General features: G+C 38.4%; 1 long non-coding RNA gene across 2 annotated transcripts in view; it reads right to left on the bottom strand.

The window, feature by feature from the left end:
• LOC111773178 (uncharacterized) overlaps window positions 1–21,081 on the bottom strand; it is a 103,078-nt gene that overhangs the window by 10,731 nt on the left and 71,266 nt on the right. Inside the window, exons 2-4 of one of the 2 annotated variants that reach the window (XR_002807439.2) lie at window positions 20,601–20,691; window positions 16,603–16,668; window positions 13,329–15,901 (exon numbers count right to left, since the gene is read on the bottom strand). This is a non-coding gene — a long non-coding RNA (uncharacterized lncRNA). Of the gene's footprint in view, window positions 1–13,328; window positions 15,902–16,602; window positions 16,669–20,600; window positions 20,692–21,081 lie in introns of those variants that run through there. The other variant, XR_002807438.2, reaches the window with a different exon arrangement.

Genomic DNA, 21,081 nt, shown 5'->3' with positions numbered 1-21,081 from the left:
AGTCCTGCTGACACCTTGATTCCAGCCCAGGGAAAACCACCTCAGATTTCTGGCCTCCAGAGCTGTAAAAGAATAAATTTGTGTTGTTTTAAGCCATCCAGTTTGTGATATTTTATTAAAGCAGCCGTAGAAAACTAATACAGAAGTTCTTAAAATACAAGGAGGGGCGGCAATGCCTAGGAAGGGAATTCTTGGTAAGGCTCTGAGCCGTCAACACAAAAGAAACCTGCCATCATACTGCGAGGAAGCAGAGCCTCAGGAGGGGGCCGTCACAGCGTTAGCCAGCCTCTGACATCTGGTTAGCAACTTCAGATACTTGCAAAGAAAGTATGCCATGATTGAACAGCTAGATGCAAATCCTTTCTGGTTTAAGTGGGCAAGGTTCAAAAGAAGTAGGATTGGCTACAAATAGTCACATGGGAGGAAGTCCAAAGAGAAACCAAGTATGAGGGGGACAGACCTGAAGAGAGAGGGAAAGAGAAGTGGAAGGTCCTAGAAGAGCACTAAATTGGAAGTTAGGTTCTCTTCCCAGCTCGCTGATTCTAGTCATAGGGGAGGGGAGGTCTTCGCACCTTCTTAGCCTCTGTCTAGGCATCTTTGACATGATGGTTTAAGCAACATGATCCTGAAGGTGCCCTTCAGCTCTAGGACACTGTAATCTTCAAACTTCTGTCTGGATTTTGGCCTCTATATTGCAGCGTTAACTCTTGGGGCTCTTGAAGTTTACATTCCTGTGCTTTGCCCTGGTAGATACATCGACACAAAACCCTGTACAACTAAAATGGAAACCCCCCAGATGGCGTGTACCAAATCTCAAAGTATTTAGTAAGAATGAGAACAAGAGAAGCTAAAGATGAGACCCTTGAGTCGTCCCTGGAAAAAATCTTCACCGTGGATGAAGAAATGCTTCTAGGGCCACATGCGGATGTTCCTCAAGGAATCTGGAGACAGTGCTGCAGAGTTGACGTAAAACACAAATCCATCAGCACCAGAGGGAAGCATAAATTCCCTGGTAGTGGGAAAATTTGTTGGTAACAAAAAAGATAGCACTTTTAAAAAATAAGGTAATTTTTATGTTAGGAAAAACAAATTGAAGATAAACAAATGTGCCTGAAATTGGCAAATCCAAACTTCCTTTGTCCTAAATTCAGCATCTGTGTTCCTTTTGTCAGCTAAAATCATAGCAATCCTAGCAAAAGTTATTAGTTGTTTGAATCCCTATGATAAAAAAAAAAGGCCATAAATTGTACTTTCAATACCCTCAAATTATCTGCATAGCTGTGTTCTATATGGAAATAGAAAGATTTCCATTCTGTCCTGAAAGTGTAATGAAAAGAAGGGAAGCCGTGTATGCCAGTTCAATATTGCATTCAGTTAAATGTAACAGAACCCAAAATACAGTGGTTTAATCAAGGAGGGTTCAACTCTTCTCTCATTAGAGTAAGTCCAGAGATGGGCAATCCAGTGTTGGTCCAAGGACTCCATAATGACATCAACTCCTTCTATCAATGTCTCAATTCTCTCTATCCTTCTGCTCTGCCATTCTCAGCAGATGGCTTTGCTTTATGTTGTTGATTCATGGATACAAGATAGCTGCTCCAGCTTCAACTCACTCTGCATTCTAGGCAAGAAAAAGAAGGGAATGCAAAGGGGAAGGTGAAAGTTCATGGTTTCCTTTCAAAGGCTTTCCTGAAAGCATTACCTTGCCAGAACCATGTCCCTCTTTAGTCATCCCCAGCAGCAGAAGAGCTGAGCAATGTAATTTTTTTATCTGGGTACACTGCCTTCTTTAAGGACATCAGAATTTCTTTTAGCAACAAAGTAAAGGAGAATGAATACTGGGCAGACAACAAAAAATGTCTGGCATACTCTTTAAAAATTGCCAACCATTTTATTTGCCCCAGTGAAAATAATCATTAGGGCTTCTCTTATTGCTTTGTTTAAAAAGTAGAAGATTTTAGGGGCTGGCCCAGTGGCATAGCAAAGTTTGCACACTCCACTTGGTGGGCCAGGGTTCGCAGTTTTGGATCCTGGGCGTGGACCTAGCACCACTCGTCAAGCCACACTGTGGTGGCATCCCACATAAAATAGAGGAAGATTGGCACAGATGTGAGCTCAGTGACAATCTTCTTCACCAAAAAACCAAAAAGTAATAGATTTCATTAGTGGGGTATATTCATTAAGAATCTTTGGTTGCAAGCACGTGCGATCAACTGACAAGCTTAAGCAAAAACAAAAGAGGGAGGGGGATTGTTGGAAGTATACCAGGGTATTTCATAAAAGGGAAGAAAAGTTTGAATAACCTGTTCTCAGAAATAAAAAGGAAACAGGGATGCTCCAGGGATGTCTTGGACTTTTTCTGCATAAATCTGCCAGTAACAGGTACAAACCACATAGTGCATCTTACAAAATAGCACCCTAAAATTGAAAGGTGGTAACTGCCTGCTCATGTCACCCAAGCTTTTATTAGGTCATTGAATCATCCTATAAGGCCAGGATTTTCTGAATGATCGGGCATATGACAGTGTCCATTAATCCCCTGGATATCATCTCATTGTCTTGCCACTTTTGCTGCAAAGTGAATTTGGAGGTAATATGTTTACTCTGACAGTGTCTATGACCTCCAGTAAACTCATAGACGACGAGCATAGGTATGAAGGGAAGAAAAAGAAGATCCAAATCCAGAGTATGCATTTCTATTCTGATAGTAAAAGATCTCTGATTTACTCACTGATGGCAGGGGCTCAGGTTAGTTCATCTGATCACTAGCTGCCCAGAAAACACCCTAGAGGTTTGGTGCCAGATTGCGGTTCAGGATTGGATGTGGTTGCTTGAAAAACTGGGCACTCAGCAATGATCCTAGAAAAGTCAGATCTAGTGAGGGGAAGTTCATGCAGTTGAGCCCAGAGCAGCATGGCTTCAACCTCTGGCACCAGGCCTGCCTTGTTCATAAGCCCACTGATTAGACACCATCCTGGCTAATGAAGGAAAATGACTGACATCTATGGCCATCTGTGTGCTTGATTACTAAGAGTCTCTTCCACAGGAAAAGTCATCAGAATGGCATACATGAGATACAATTATTTTCATGCTGTAAACTCATTCTGAGAGATTCATCCACACCAGCCCATTCTTAAAGTTCTTGTCACCAATATTCTAATCTTGCTCTTCCCCAACAAAGGCCAGACAATGACTACTGCCTAGAAATCAATATAGGTCCTGATTTCAGGCCAAACTTCCTTTTAGGCAAAATAAACAGAAAATTGTTACGCTTGGTGTTCTGGCCATAAAGAGGTTTAATTTTCTCCACTGTCTTTTGGGGCGACTCCTATCTGGAGCTGTCACTCTGCAGACGATTTCCAGTTCATGCCAGCATTTCACAGAGAACAGGGCATGAGTGTTCATAGGAAAGTTTCCATGAGGCCATCCAGAGGTATGGACTGAGGAATTCATGGCAATGTGAATAATGGGAATGTGTGTAACCTGATTGTGCAAATAATTTGTGCCTTCAGGATCTGATTTGATGTTGCAATATTTCTGGTTATACCCAGCTCTAAAGCTAGCTATATCAAATAGCGTTAGTTGCTTATGAGTAGCTCAAAGTAGAGCAAGACCAGGTCTTTTGTTTTCACTAAAGTCCATTAAAAAGCTGGGAGCTCATTCTAAAAAGGAGGAGAGTTACCCAGATAGAAGAGCATGGTTCTGCTCTCAGACTCTAGACACCACCATTAGATCAGCCTATTAGGGCTTATCACAGACTGCATTGTGCATCCTGGCCCCCAAAGTGCACCTGTGGAACTGCTGGGTGATAGTGCTGAGTAAAGAGCAACTTAGCTATGGGAGAGCTAAAGATGCTTCTCTTGCTCTGGGAGATTTTCAGATACCCAGAGGTGATAAATTCACAATTCTTTCTCTCCCTTTTCTTGCCATGGGTTCACTGTGGATGGAGTGTATTTCCTTGTCTTACAGACTTTGGGCTTCACCACCATGTGACTTGCTTTGATCAATGGAATGTGAGTGGATGTGATAGTATTCCAGTTCCTAAACGAGACTTTATGATGTGATGTGTGTTACCAACTGCTTTCTTGCACTCCTGCTCTGCACCAAGAGAATATCCCAAGTAGGTGGCACTCTTTCGACTTTGGCCCTGGAATGAAAAGACACATGGAGCAGACCTGAACCTACCTGCAGCCTCGATTAGAACTGTAGCAGCAATGTGTGATGAAAAGGAAGGAGAAATAAATGCTGGTTTTTGTAAGTCACTGAGATTCTTGAGGTTATTTGTTACACAGCAAAACCTAATGAAAGCAGACTAAGATGCTAAGTAAACAGATCAGAGGCAATGGACAACATGCTTCTTCCAAATGTAACATAAACTGTCTTCATAATCCAAAGAGGACCACCATGCCGTGTGTTGTGCCTTCTTCTCCATGGTAAGGGACAGCAGATATAGAATTGTCCTTTAGTTTGGAAATAATATCCCAACATAGTATAAACCATTCATTTCACAGAAATGTCATAATATCCAACTGCAGAATTTTTGTAGAAGTTATCTCCTACTCCTTGAACCAAAACGTCTGAGATATCTCTCATTTCCTTTATCCCAGGCCCATCACCTTGACATCATCAATCTAATAAACCCAGACAGTGCCTACTCCTGATGGCTTGCCCAGACCCCCTTTTCCAGGCGTGTGCATCAGTCCCCCAGCTGCTTTGAGAGTTACCTGCTAATGACTTACAGCTGCAATCTTTTGCCCAATGGCAGGAAGAGACTTATTGAGCAGGATCCCTAACAGCTGACTATATAACATAGGCTGCTAGTTTTCCATCCCAGAATATGTAGGGGTGCCCCCCTCCACACACACACACAATCCACTGACCAATTCCAAATACCCGGCCTCACACATTTCCTGAGAGTCTGCTGCCTACAATCTCTCCCCTGTACAATGACTGTACTGGTTGAGGTTGTTAGGGTTGTAAGCAACAGAAATGGACTCTGGCTCACTTAATTAAAAACACTGAAGGAGTATAGGAGTGACTCACAAATTAAAATAAGAGTTGAGCAATGAAGATTGGAGATACGAAGAGACGACAGAAGCTCCAGGGACATTTGCAGCAGAGATTCAAGACTTTCTCTTTCTAGTGGTGATTCTTAAAGTTGTCTGCACATTACAGTCACATGAAAGTTGTAAGTCCAGATGCTGACACTCAGTCATACCCTAAATGAATTAAAATCAGCATCTTTTGGGTGTTGGAACCAAGATATCAATATCCTTTAAAATCACAGACGTAGTTCCAATTGGCATCGTGGTTGAAATTTTAGCTGCATCAAAATCACCTGGAGGGCTTGTTAAAACAGATTGCTGGGCTCCTTCCCCAGAGTTTCTGATTTACGTAAAATCAGTTAGAAATGATTTGCATTTATAACATGTTCCCAGGTGATGCTGAATCTGGACAAGCTCTCATGTGATCTGAGGCTATTGATCCTCAAACCACACTTAGGATAGCAAAGTTCTAGAGCAGTCATTCTCAAACTGTAGTGAGCATAAAAGCCATTGCAAACTTTGTGAAAACAAATTCTTAGACTCCACCATTGGATTCTAATTGAGTAGTTCTGAGATGAGGCCCAACATTTTCTACTTCTAATTAGTTCCCAGGTGCTGCTGATGCTGTCAGTCCATAGACCACACTTTTTATAGCACCACTCCAGAGTATGTGTGTACACACTTCAGTTTGAAATAAAATCTCCAGGGGTGATTTTCCCCCAAGGGGACATTTGGCAAGATCTGGATAAATTTTTGATTGTCACACTGTGGCAGATGGAGAGAGGGAGATGGAGAAAGAATGCTGCTAGCATCTAGTGGGTAGAGGCCAGCGATGCAGCTAAACACCCTGTGATACATAGGACAAACCCCACAACAAATCATCCAGCCTAAAAAGTCAATGGTGCCAGAGTTGAGAAACCCTGCTCTAGAGTGTGGCTATTAACAAAACTCATCTACTCCTCTTTAGGTATCCATTCTGATTTTATAATCCCTGTACAAAGAATAATATTGTCCCAGCTGAGGTCAGGTGTCCATCCCGGTTCAATCAGCTATGCCAGGAAGTCAAGACCTTGTAGTACACACATGACCACTGGAGACGCAGCCCTCGGAGAGAAGCAACAGAAGGCAGACAATAAGATATTCTGAAAGTCAAGAGACGCAGCGATAGGTACAACTTTAGCCAAGAGAATTGTGCTCACTAGAGCAGGGGTAACAGTGGGTAACAGGCATCTCTTTCTGAGGGGTGACAAATGATTGAATCTTCACACACGCAGCAGTTGCTGGAGCTAAGCAGCTGTGAACCGCATTCCAGGCTCCTGAAGCCCATGATGTCTGCAGAGAGTTCCTGTATTTCCTTACTTCCCACATTTCCTTGAAATCAATCCCCGTCCCTCGGGTAACTGAGTCTATTTCTTCTGCTTGCAAACTGAAGTATGTACACACACAGGCAGGAACACACACAGAGACAGTGCTCAGTGTTGATTCAGTTTGACTTTTCAATCTGTCCTCTACTGAAACAAGTGGAACACACAACTAGCTGGAACTGAAGGAAATGACCCTGCCCCAGTCTTTATTGGGTTGCCTTTCACTTTAGTTGTTGAATTCTGTTTCAGTCACTAACTTCTTTGTTCTACCAAGGTCTGTCCTGGAATTATCAGTTTCTTGAATGGGGGTAATAATGCCTACCTTCTACTCAGGATCTGTTCTGAATATATGTTCAGGTATATACACACACATACATATATATACACAGACATGCATATATACATATATGTACACAAACATACTTATATCTATTTTTCATCAGGTATATACACACACATACATATATATACACAGACATGCATATATACATATATGTACACAAACATACTTATATCTATTTTTCATCCTTACAATATTCTTATGAAGTAGTCACTGTTATTATCAATGAAGAAAATTAGTCTCAAGTTAGATAACTCGCCCAAAGTCATATATTTCCGAAGTAGTACAACTGGAATACAAACCCAGGTCTGTAAAACACCAAAATCTTTCACTTAACCACCATCTTATCCTTTTCTTCCCCACTCTGGACTTCCCCCACTTCCCAATCTGAAGCATGAGCCATAATATATCCCACGTCCACAGAAGCTAAAATAGGTTAATAAGATCTCACAGGACTCTCATGAAAAACAGATTTAAACCCAAAACGGTAATGCGGGTTGGCCACACTTACAGTACTTAATGTTTACTGAAGACAACCTGAATACATACCTCAGGTATATATCACCACTTGTAACAGTAAAATTTTCATGTCAATCAAGATAAGCACACAAGCACCCAAGTGATTTTAGACCAGATGGCAAAGTAAGAAAGAGAGCCCTCATTGCAACCATTTTCTCAACAATGATACCACATATGAGCCTGTCACTGAAACCAGCTCCCTATAGGTCAACCAGAAACATGCTGTCAGATCAGCCCAGCTGGAATAAACCCTGAGTGTTAAAGGATGTACCAGGAATTTCCCAAGGCTTTGTGGATTTCAGACCCAGCCCTTCAGTGGCTCCAACAACAGAAGGTAAATGAGTGGAGCATGCATGTGCCATGCCAGCTCCTTGGAAGGTTGTGTCTCACTTAGATCATCAAAGCCGTTGGCCAGACATCCTGTCATCCCTTGTGCTTTGTGCAATGCCAAATATTCTGCAGATGGTTCCCCAAGTGCTAAATAATAAGTGTCTAGCTTTCATGGGCTATTTGCAGTACAGTCATTCTTTACATTCATTCTATTAACTGCCGTTGTCTCTCCTCTTGGTGAGAAACAGTGTTATGAGTGACAAGATGGACACCTGGTTAAAAGACATCTTCAGAAATAGAACTTGCTTCCAATCATTTCAAACTCTTAGGACATTTGACCGGAGCAAAGCATAACAAATTTTAGCGGCTTGTCCTTTGTGCTAGTTGCAAAATTTACAACCACACCTCCACCTGCATCTTCTCTGAGATTCTATCTGCTTTTAAGGGCTAACATGACATAATTCTATTTCGCTATATAATGTAATGGTAAAGAGGAATTTTCTGCTTGGAAGAGACCATCTCATTTCAATATGCTGTGACATCTTTTGGAAACCAATATCCTCTATAATGGGAAATGGCTGCAGATCAAGGGCAATCATTTCTGTGATTTATGAGTACTGCAAGCAGATGGTTTTTTGAATATTTGGCCTTTTCCCAAAAACCTCACGCAAGCTAAGCTGTTGTATCTTATTGCATGAAAAGCCTTTGCTTCCAGGTAAGGGGATGGGCTGAGTCAGAATCTGACTTTGTACCCGAAAACAGGGACAGAACATGTTGCTAACCTAAGAAAGCCAAGGAACTATTTTTTGTTTTTCCTACAGCTAGCAGCAATCATAACTACCACCAAGCTGTGTCAGCCAAAAGAAGAGAGAGCCAGATACCTGGTCTGGAAGGTGAAGATGTCTCACTTTGCTATGGTTATTAGATTATCAATTTTCTCCCCTCAAGACCTGTGTGATTCACAGGGAACACTATTAGCCTGGCAAGAATTAATTACAGCCCTGGTAAAGGTGACCTTCCAAACAAAAGCGGAAAGGCAAACTAGTCTTTTGTGTGAAGCACCTGCTAAGTTAGGAAGGTGGCTAGGATTCTAAATAGGATCTTGGGAAGTACTATCTGATTTAAAAGGATTATGTTGGGCTCTTGCAAGTGAGAGGCCAGGTGAGTGGGGCCTTAGCCTGAGCTGTGACAGGATATTTTAATTATCTACATTATTCAATATTTTGAAATTTGAAGGCTTTCATTTCAATTCAGTTAATCTTTTCACAGGTCAAAAGAACAAGAACTGTTTGGGGCATAAGGATTGACAATGAATAAAGACTTATCGTTTTATCTCAATATCAGAAGATTTGAGGATGTTGCATGTAGAAGCGAAGGAAGCCAGTCAGAGCGACTAGAAACAGGAAGCCATGAAAAGTGACTTTCTCTTGAGTCAATATGTCCCACAATGTGTCATTATCTTGAGATTCTGTTTGTTCCCCTTTCTTTGCTGGAGAATGAATATTGGGAAAACGTATAAAGCATTATGAGTCTTTAATGATCCTACATTCTTTCCTGTAGCAATGAAAGCCCTCCCTCTCCTTCAGTTTCTCAGCACCCAGCAGAGCGGTAAACTTTTCCTACTTAAAATTGTGTGTTCGGGAAAGGGTTCTTTCAGTTTTTTTGGTTTTGTTTGTTTATTTTTTTAATATTGCAGCAATATTTTTAAAAAAATTCTTTTCATTGAAGTATAGTTGACTTACAACGTTGTATTAGTTTCAGGTGTACAACATAGTGATTCAACATTTATATACATTAAAAAGTGACCAGCCTGATAAGTCTAGTAACCTCCATTGATAGGTGAATGGATAAAGAAGATATAATATGTATATACAATGGAAAGATTTTGCTATCAGTAACAAACCTCGAAGTCTACCTAAATCACTTTTTTACTGCAAAAGTTTTATTTTCAGGTTGAAATGGAAGACTTCGTCACCTGTTCAAAGGATTTTGAGGGTAAACATTAAGAGAAAGGAGGCTTTTTTCTCTTGCAGTGCCGCTAAATTGCTTCAGTGCAAGCCTACCCAAAGGCAAGCCTTCCTCTGTGACAGATTTTGCCCCCAGAAGGTGCCAGATATTCCAGAAATGAACCATGCGGCCTCTGGCACTCCCCACCTGTGCGTCTGAGACCACACTTGGTTCAACTCACCTGATTGCCCTGTAAACAGGAGTTTGCACTGTTCTGTCCATTTTCACACCTCCCTGGGGCAGAGGGTAGACTCTTCTTCGAGAATGCAGCCTGAACATCCTTAAGAGGTCTTAGATTTTCAGTTCAATTAATATTGTTTTTATCCCACAAATTTTGTTATTAATTCACTTATTTAATCACTCATTCACCTATCAATTTAACAAACTGATTGCCTGTCCTAGGTTCAGGGGACAGTCCTGGGTTTGCAGCTCTGAACAGAATAGATAAGGCCCATGTCCTCATGAGGGTTATATAAATTTATTTTTCCACTGCAGTTCATGTTATTTCGTTTTACCTGTAATAATTTCTTGAGTTAATTGATTTACTTTTTCTTGTTTAATAATAAAAAAAATTTAAACTATGAATTTGCCTCTGATTACAGCTTTGATAATATGCCATTAATGTTCTTACTTAATGTCTTCCTTGCTATTGTTTTTTTCTAATAACTGATTTGAACTTCTCTTTGACTTAAGAGTTTATAGGAAGCTAATTTGCATTAATGTTTGTTTAGTCTCAAATAGTTGGAGATATTTTTCTTTCTTATTATTAATTTCTGGTTTATTTTGCATTAGGGCCAAATAAATGTATCTATTGTAATTCTACTTTCTAGAATTATTATAGTTACTTTGTAGACCAATGGATTCTCAATTTTTGTAAATGTTTTATTGTAAGTTGACAAAAATATTCTATTAGTAATAAGTATATTCTACAACTAAGTTTGAAATATGCCAATGAAAATATTATAAAATATTTTATTAGATGCTATTATATTATTATTTTGTATACTATATTATTATATTATAATACTACATAATATATTTATTATTTATATGATAAATATAAATGTTATAATATTATATTATTTGGTGCTATTATAAATTGCTTTATTTAGATGTTCTTCTTTATGTTTGACCATTTGATCTGTTAAAAACTGAAAGAGGTGTGTTCAAAATCTCCTGATGTTTTTAGTGTTTGCTTTACATATTTTGATGTTACTTTATTCCATACATAAAAGTTAATTATTATTACATCTATATGAAAAGATCCTCCTGGTCCCATTTAATAGTTTTTGCCATGAATTCTATTTACTTTGAGGATAATATTGCTATCTGTGCTTTTTATCTATTTGTGTTTGCCTAATCTATTTTGTTCCTAACTTTTATTTTGAAATATTTCTTCTTCGTATTTCTCTTATTTAGCATTTAGCTTAAATTTATTTATTTATTTACTGCTGAGGAGGATTTGTCCTGAGCTAACATCTGCTGCCAATCTTCCTCTGTTTTTTGGTTGAGGAAGATTAACCTTGAGCTAACATCTATGCCAATCTTCCTCTATTTTGTATGTTGGTCACTGCCACAGCACGGCTGACCAAGTGGAGTAGGTCCGCACTTGGACTCTGAATCCATGAACCCAGGCTGCTGAAGCAGAGTACACAGAACTTTAACCACCAGGCCATGGGCCAGCCCCTAGCTTAACTTTTTAGAATTTGTTTTGTGCTTTCATTTCATGTATGTTTGTTAGCCATACCTGAACTTCATTTTCTTAGTAGAAAGGTTAACTCACTTAAATATATTATCATAATATATATATTTGGTCTTATTCTCTTCTCTTTTTTTATACAATATGTTTATGCCTACTACTTGGTAGGTCTACTCTTTTATGCCTGCTCTCTTTTTTTTTCCAGTTTTTGCTATGTTGATCATACTTTTTGTTTTACTTCTATTTTTGACTAGTAAATTGTCTTTGGTTTTCGAAAGGTATATCTCTCTTGTTGTCTATTGATGTCCACTTGTTTCAGCACCGTTTGTTGAAAAGGCTAGTTTTCCTCCATTGGATTGCTTTTGCACCTTTGTCAAAAATCAATTGAGCATATTCTTGTGGGTCTTTATCTTGGTTCTCTATTCTGTCCATTGATCTATGTGTGTGTGCCTTTACCAGTAACACACAGTTTTGATACTGTAGAAATTGGGTAGACTGATTCCTCCCAATTTATTGTTTTTCAAATTGTTTTATCTGTTTTAGTTCCTTTGACATAACCATTTATATATTAGAATAACCTCGTGTATATATACAAAAAATATGTATATTTCTGGAATTATGAAAGGAATTGCATTAAACCTGTATATCAATTTGTGAAGAATTGACATCTTTACTATGTTGATTCTTCCAATCTATGAATACAGTATGTCTCTCCAGTTATTTAGATATTCTTTGATTTTTTTTATCAGCATTCTGTAGTTTTCAGTACTCAAGTCTTGTTCATGTTTTGATAGATTTACTCTTAAGTATTTCTTCTGGGGTTTTTTGAGCAAATTTAAATGGTATTTTATTTTTAAGTTTGGTTTCCACATGTTCATTGCTAGTATATAGAAATGCAATTGATTTTTATATGTCTATCTCATATCTTCCAACTCTACTAATTTTGTGCAGATTCCTTGGGATTTCTTTGTAGACAATCATGTCATCTGAAAACAGGAACAAGTTTTTTTCTTCCTTTCTGATTTGTATGCATTTTAGTTCCTTTTCTTGCCTCATTGCTTTAACTAGAACTTCTGGCACTATGTTAAATAAAAGTGGTGAGAGCAGATATCTTTACCTTGTTCCTATCTTCAGGAAAAGTATTCAGTCTTTCACAATTAAGTAAGACATTGGCCATAGGGGTTTTGTACATGATCTGTATCAGAGTTAGGAATTTCTCTTCTATTCTTCTTTATTCTGAAAGTCTTTGTGGTGAATGTGTTTTTATGTCAAATGCTTTTTGATGTAATGGATATTGAATTATGACAAATGCTTTTTCTGAATTGCTTGCTATAGCCATATGATTTTTTTCTCTAAGCTTTTAATATGGTGGGTTGCTTTGGTTGATTTTCAAATATTGAACCAGCCTCGCATTCTTGGAATAAACCCTACTTATTCATGATGTATAATTCTTTTTATATTTAGCTAAATTCTATTTGTTAATATTATGTTAAGGATTTTGTGCTAAATTCATGAGGGATGTTACTCTGTAGTTATTTTTTTTGTACTGTCTTTGTCTAATTTTTTTTTTGTATCAGAGTAATACTAGTGCTATAAAGTAAATTCAGATGTAGTCCTTCCTTGTCTCATTTCTGGAAAAGATTGTGTACAGCTGATGTTAATTCTTCCTTAAATGTTTGGTAGAATTCTTCAGTAAAACCATCTAGGCCTGGACATTTCTGTTTGGGGAGTTTTATTTTATTTTATTTTTTGGGAAAAAAACTTGTCTTTATTTTCACTGAACTCAAACTGAAATTGAATGCTTCCTTTTACTACATATAAAAGTAACAAATCCCAGTAACATCAACAGTATCTATGAATTTGTCACCAAATCACATTTTTATAACATATTATAGTAGTTGCAGATATTTAAAAATATCATTTATACTAATCACTACTTTAAAATTATGGTAGATATTACTCTCTTGCTGATACTTGCTATTTATTTATTTATTTTCATTTATTTATTTTCAATTTTTGTTTTTATAGCAGTAACAGTGGATTATAATGCTATACAACTTTCAAATGTACATCATAATATATTTCAGATTCTGTGTAGATTACATCATGTTCACTACCCAAAGACTAATTATAATCCATCACCACACAAGTGCCTAATCACCCCTTTCACCCTCCTCCCTCCCCTCTTCCCCTCTGGTAACCACCAATCCAATCTCTCTTGCTGTGTGTTTGTTTGTCGTTGTTTTTACCTTCTACTTATCAGTTAGATCATATGGTATTTGACTTTCTCCTTCTGACTTATCTCCCTTAGCATAATCCCCTCAAGGTCCATCCATGTTGTCACGAATTGCCAGATTTCATCATTTCTTATGGCTGAGTAGTATTCCATCGAGTATATATACCACATCTCCTTTATCCATTCGTCCCTTGATGGGTATCTAGGTTGCTTCCAAGTCTTGGCTATTGTGAATAAGGCTGTGATGAACATAGGGGTACATGTATCTTTATGCATTTGTGTTTCAAGTTCTTGGGGTAAATATCCAGCAGTGGAATAGTTGGATCATATGGTAGACCTATTCTTAATTTTCTAAGGAAATTCCATACTGTTTTCCATAGTGGCTGCACCAGTTTATATTCCCACCAGCAGTGTAAGAGGGTTCCCTTCTCCCCACATCATCTCCAATGCTTGCTATTTCCTGTCTTGTTAATTATAGCCATTCTGACTGGAGTGAGGTGATATCTCATTGTAGTTTTGATTTCCATTTCCTTGATAGTTAATGATGTTGAACATGCTTTCATGTACCTGTTGGCCTGCTGTATATCTTCTTCGGGGAGATCTCTGTTCAGATCTTTTGCCCATTTTTAATTGGGTTGTTGGGTTTTTTGTTGTTGAGCTGTATGAGTTCTTTGTATCTTTTGGATATTAACCCCTTATCTGATATATGGCTTGCAAATATCTTCTCCCAATTGCTAGGCTGTCTTTTTGTTTTGTTGATGGTTTCCTTTGCTGTGCAGAAGCTTTTTAGTTTGAGGTAGTCCCATTTGTTTATTTTTTCTTTGTTTCCCTTGCCCGGTCAGACACTGCACTTGAAAATATGCTGCTAAGACCAATGTCAAAGAGCATGCTGCCTATGTTTTCTTCTAGAAGTTTCATGGTTTCGGGTGTTACATTCAAGTCTTTAATCCATTTTGAGTTGATTTTTGTGCATGGTGTAAGATGATGGTCTGCTTTCATTCTTTTGCATGTGGCTGTCCAGTTTTAACAACACAGTTATTGAAGAGACTCTCCTTTCTCCATCGTATGCTCTTGGCTCCCTTGTCAAAAATTAGCTGTCCATATATGTGTGGATTTATTTCTAGGCTCTTGATTCTGTTCCATTGATCTGTGTGTCTGTTTTTGTGCCAGTACCATGCTGTTTTGGTTGCTATGGCTTTGTAGTGTATTTTGAGATCAGGGAGTGTGATACCTCCGGCTTTGTTCTTTTTCTTTAGGATTCCTTTGGCTCTTAGGGTCTTTTGTTGTTCTATATAAATTTTAGGGTTCTTTGTTCCATTTCTGTGAAAATGTTGTTGGATGTTTGGGCAGCTTTAAAATAATTAATGCAACTTCGTTAATAGTTACAGAGCTATTAAAATTTTCTATTTCATATTGGGTGAATTGTGGTAATTTGGTTTTTTGATGAATTGCTCCATAAATCTAAGTTGCCAAATTTATGTGTGTAAAGTTGTTCATTGTGGTCTCCACTGACATCATGGTGACTGCACAGGGTCTTTTTACCACTGGGCAGTGATGAAAGCTCTGACTCCCCACTAGACCTCTTCTGACATTACTCCAAGAGAAGGGACAGAGGTGCCTCATTACTGCTGGGAGGGAGTGGAAGTCCTAGATTGCTATGTGGTGTCCCCTGACACAGCAGGCTGGGTGGAGCCTCTTTACTACCCGGCAGGTATCAAAATCTTGGCTCGCTACTCAGCCTTCCCTGACGTCACTCTGATAAGAAGGATGATACACCTAGTCACATTCTGGTAAGGGTAAAAGTCTAGACTCCCCACTCAAACTTTGCTGGTATAGGTGGAGGTGGGGGTCACAGAATTTCTGAGGTGTTTGGCTACAGTTTAGTGGTTATTGTCTAAAAGTTTTCTGTCTTTCTTGGTCCTTTGACTGGAAGGAAGAGGCTTTTCTTGGGACTTTTTAAATCTGTGCCCATTGGTTTTTCCAGGCTGCTGGCTTCTTTAGCTTCTGCTCTTTGCCTTTCACACTTGTCTTCTTCTTTTTGATAGTTTCTTCTCTTTGTTCTTATCCTCTGAATTCTGGAAGAATTGTTGAAAGATGTCTTCCAAGTTTCTGGTTACTTCTCTGTAGAGATGATTCTTATCTGTACTGCTTCTAATGTAGATTTAAAATTCCTCATTACATTTTTAATTTCTTTACAATTTAAACTTTTCTTGTGAGTTCCCTTTATACATACAACTGTGTAGAAATCCCTTTTTCACTTTTTTATGTCACCTTTCTTCTCTCATTTCAGTGTTCTGTGTCTTCTTGAAGTTAGTTGAGTGCACAATTAAGATGTAATTTGTCTTTTCTAGTAAATCTTCCCTAGTTGAATATATAATACGTGAAGAGAAAAAAACAATCAAACACAACAAAAATATATGTAATTAAAAGTAAATATGCCTCTTTTCCCAAATATTTACCCCTTTCCTAAGATCAAACATTGTTAGTAATTTCTCATTTCCTTCCAGAAATGTTTTATGTATACATGAACATGTAAATGAATATTTGTGTTTTCTGTTTTCAATACAAATGAAATCATTTTGTATAAGCCTTGCTTTTTTCACTTACTATATCTTCAAGATCATTTTATATTGTCTTATAACATTCTACCTCATTCTAAACATATAATTGATAACACTGTTCTCAAAGTAATGCAGAAGTAGCATTCATACAAGCATCTTTTTTACATGTTTATAAACACTTATTTACATGCATCATAGAATGGCTATCACATCCATTCACCGAAATAACACTGGTCAGAATTAGTGGACAAGTGGCATTGAATGAATCCACCATAATTCATTTATCCACCCCATGTCCACCCCATGATGGAAATTTAAGTTGTTGCAAGTATTTAACCATGGAAAACATTTTTGAACAGTATTGTCTTCCTTAGATTCTTGAGTTAGGCTTTTTGGGGGGACTGTAAATATTTATTCTTTTTAAGTTTTTTCTTCTATTTCCTTTTTTTCTTGTTTGCACATCCTTGAATAATGAGAGATATATCCAGATTTGGTGCTTACCCAGAAACAAGGTGACTTAATTCTCCTTCTTTCCTCTCACTCCATCCGTTTGCATACAGTGTCCTCCTTCAAAATATAAAATTGAGGTACTGGTTTGTTTTATAGACCCATTCAAGAATGTTTGAAGGAATATACACCAAAATGTTAATATTTATCTATGAGTAGTTGAATTATAAGAGATTTTCACTTTATATGTATACCTTTTTATATTGCTTAACTTCCTTACATTGAAAAAATACTCATGTTATAAGAAGAAACAAATAATCCAAGGAAAATTTAAAATACAGCATTAACAACCCAAAATATGGAAGTAGGGGCTATTGGAGGTGAAAGCTGTCCCAGAAGAGAAATTTCATCTCTATGCCATTTTTTGAAGTGTGTTGAAGCTATTACACTGGTGGCAAGCTTTCTGTTGGTCCTGGCCTTCATAAAAGGGATTATGGACACTCTTAGATGCCAATCCCAAAAATCTTCCCTTTCTTTACTGCTAACAAAATCCTAATTTTGTTTAGGTGGAAAATTAAAGCAAAATCAAAGGATTTAATACATGAAAATTCAATGAAAAAACTATTTAGAGTGATTTTGGTAGGGTCCAAGGATCAGCAACAGGAGAGAGCTAAAACCTACACTAGGCCTGAAGGACAAGAAGGATAAGAGGTTATTGAATCCAAGGGGGAGCTGTAGCTGCAGGAGAATGCCTCTTGGTGGGAGCTGTGGCATTTGCTATACAGAGAATGGCGTTACCAAAACCTAAGGGGAGCTGGAGTCATGGAGGCAGGATTACTCAGTAGGAGTTACAACCAAAGGCTGTGCAAGGAAAGAGGAAGCTGGAGAAAATACACCAGCCATTCTGTTCTCCTGCCTTCAGATTTCTTGCCATGTCTCCTCATACCAATACTCAATGAGAAACTGGACAGCAAGGGAGCTCAGGTGATCTAGGCACAGAGGCCAGCCCCCTGATACATGGAGCAGGTTGAGAAGGGCAGTGAGACATACATCTTTTATGTCCTATCTTACAGCCCCTTGGCCCACCATTTTGTTCTGGTCGTTGCTGTGGTAACCAGCTGCAGCAATTGCACTTTGATTCAGCTACACAGCATGTCTCTTTGTGTGTCAGGAATCCTTTGCTTCCACAGCATGAGAGACTTGAATGAGACTAGCCTACTTACTCATTCTGCAGCATGCTCAAATTGTACATGCGAGGAAGTTAGCGGCCCCTGAGGCAACTCTTGACCAATCAGGCTTGGAAGGCAGTGGAGAAATGCGTTGAGTAAACAATTCCATGTCTTGAGTAAACAATTCTGAGACAGGATCTACACAGTTCTTCAGAGGTTTCTCAGCTAGATTAAACCCCAGTTTCCCATAACAGTAACTGAATCTCAACCTTAATAACTCCACTCTCAGATTAGCTTTACCTTCTTCTCTATTTAACTGTCCTAGTCCCCTGACTTCTGTTCCCTGACAACACTTCTCAAAATAACTGCCTTCATGTATCCCTTTTCTTAGGCTCTACTCTTGGGGGAAATCCAAGATAAAATAGACAGAATTGGGTAGCTCTGAAGGGGCAAAAGGAAAATAACCAATCCACATGTCCACGGTTCTCCCAAGAGAGGCCGAGGTGAATAACCTTATTCCAAAATGCAGCTGTAGATGCCAATTAGTCTACAGGTTTAGAAAGCATGTGTGACCAGTTTGGGCCAATGATAAGAGAAATATGTTGCTATACTTTACAGTGTAAGAGCAAACTGTAGCACAAGGGCAGCTCTAAAGGGGCAGCCTAAAATATGAGGTACTGCAAAATACATAATGTTTTCATTAGGTTCAAAAGATAACTCCAAAGGTTTTGGTAAAAAGCCACACCATCAATCCAATTACAGTCTATTAACCCCAAATTGCTGGTGCCACAGTCACAGATATGAGCTGGGACCTAGAAACTTGAGAAAAGAAGGAAAGAGAAAGAGAAGCTTGGGGTTGACATAATATCTAGCCAGAACCCAAGGCATGGGAAAGTCGTAGGTTTAACTGTTTGTCAAACACGTGGTTTGACCCTCCCATAGTTTAGAGGATGTGCACACACAGCTCTGATTCCATAAGATAAAGGTAATGATGTAAACTAGGGGGTCGGTCGACCTTTTCTAGAAAGAAATCTTTTCAGATGGTAAATATTTTAGGTCTTATAGGCCATACAGTCTATAAAAGCAGCCATAGAAACAACATAAACAAATGGGTGTGGCCACGCTCAAATGAAACTTTTCTTACAAAAACAGGTGGTGGACTTGATTTGGCCTTTGGGTTGTAGTCTGCTGACCGTTGTGTAAACCAAGAAGCCCTGTGTTACCACCTCGCAAAGAACCCAATTGCACCTCAATTAACACTTTCTTCAAAATGTGAAAGATTGCATCTATAAATAAAATATTCGACTCTCCAGAGGTGTCTTCCAAAGATTTTATTTTCTCTTACTTAAGAATACTAGCTTTCTACTATTTCAAATTTCCAGAAAAATATTCATGTCAGCAAAATGCTGTCTAATTGATCATATTTTAATTTATTCATCTCACATAACTCTTCATATCTCACTCTGAAATGTGTGCTCCCAAAAATGAAATTGAAAGCACAAGATCTGAACACCTCTCATGAAAATCCATCAATCTAAAAAACACTAGGTAGGAGTAAAGAAAAATACATTTGTTCAAATGCAATCACAAAACTAAACCAAAAAGTAGTCTCCTGCAGGTAACCTTATGTTAAAAGATTTTCATGTTTTCTTGAGAGCCTTTCAGGCTGAAATTTCTAAAAGCCCACTGGCTGCACACAGTGGCAGAATGCAACAATGATTTAGCAGCCCCAGGAAAAATTACATAACAAAGCAAGACTATGGCAGAGTATATTTCTTATCCAGTAGTAAGTAATCTGCAGTTGCACAAATTAGAATTTGGTCAGGCCCCAGATGCTAATTGCAATACTGGGCAGAGTGTACTCAAGGCTTAATTTACATCAAATAGAGAAGGGGCTTCCAGTCCCAGGCATTGAACCCCATGTTGGAATGCTGTAGCTTTTCCTAAAGCAAAATAACACATTACCCACATCGTTGTTCAGCAGCACCATAGGTATCACTGTGGGAGTTTTCTAACAAATTACTGACGAGAGTTGGCCCTATTTAATCCATAATCATGAATGCCATCAGTGCCTATGGTTAGAGGACTATAAAGCCAAAGAATAGCACACACTCGGGTCTTGTTCAGACTAAATTACTACAGAAAAAGGGCCAACTACCAAAGTAACAGCGACCTCATCTTTAGATAGTCCTCTCGAAATAGTTATGTTTTTGTCCTGAGAACTTAATGGAAAAATAATCAATTCCTTTGAAGTTAGAATTTTTTTTCTGACGAGCCAATGTTTAACTTTCCCATCAAATAATGTGTTTTTTTCCTTATCAACACCCACAGTTTCTAACAAAGAGTACAGATTTTTCTTTGGCTTCTTTAGATATTCTATAAACCAGATTGGTTTATTATGTACAGATATTGGTGTCAAGCAGCTTACAGCTATGTAGTGTAATTTAAATAGATTTAAACAGATGTGTAAAGAACGTAATAACCACTAACCAAACACTGAAATGTTTTAACAGTGGTGAGCAAATGGCAGCAGTTACTGGTGTCTTCAGGAAGGAATGTGTGGGGTACAATTCCCGTTGACTTCTGTTTATCACAAAAGACCTCCCGAGAGACAAGAGTATTGTAGAAAGGAAGTCTAGGTGCAAGAGCTGGTGAGCTGGGAGACAGATAAAGCATGACAGACAAAATAGAGAGATTCAATTTAAAACATGTATGTTCTGCTTAAATTAATGGGAACTGAAATAAGTTTGCATAAACAGAGCAAGGGAGAAATAATCTGATTATGAACAGTTACAAGGGTCCTAAAGAGACATGACTAGATCATATCAAGGCTGTGTTTAAGTAATGGATGAGACATTAGAGATCAACGGAAAGACATCATACCTGTCGTTCACGGTGCTTTAACAAAGGATGTCATGTACATTATTTCATTCTGATAACAATCCTGAGAAGTAGATATATGATCCCCAATTTCCTGATAAGAGAGTAAAGGAAATATAAATGACTCATCTAAGACCATTTAGCTGGAGAATGGTTGTTATTAGTGCCCTTGAGTTGATTCCAACTCCTAGCGACACTGTACAGCAGAGTGGCATGCTGCCCAGTCTTGTTCCGTCATCCTCTCACCTTCCTATGCCATATGAGACGATGCTCCACTGCTATTTATGGTGTTTTCACAGCTAATATTTTGGAAGTGGGTGTCCTGGTCCTTCTTAGTTTGTCTTAGTCTAGAAGACTCTTCTGGACCCTGTCCACCATGGGTGATCCTGCGGGTATTTAAAATATGAGTGGCATAACTTTCAGCATCACAGCAATGGCAGCCGCCACAGTATGACAACTGACAGATGGGTAGTGTGGTTCCCTG

Source organism: Equus caballus, chromosome 4 (assembly GCF_041296265.1).
Source record: "Equus caballus isolate H_3958 breed thoroughbred chromosome 4, TB-T2T, whole genome shotgun sequence".
NCBI classification, from domain to species: domain Eukaryota; kingdom Metazoa; phylum Chordata; class Mammalia; order Perissodactyla; family Equidae; genus Equus; species Equus caballus.
Note: the sequence above shows the minus strand (reverse complement) of the source record. Positions and strands in the feature narration are given on the sequence as shown.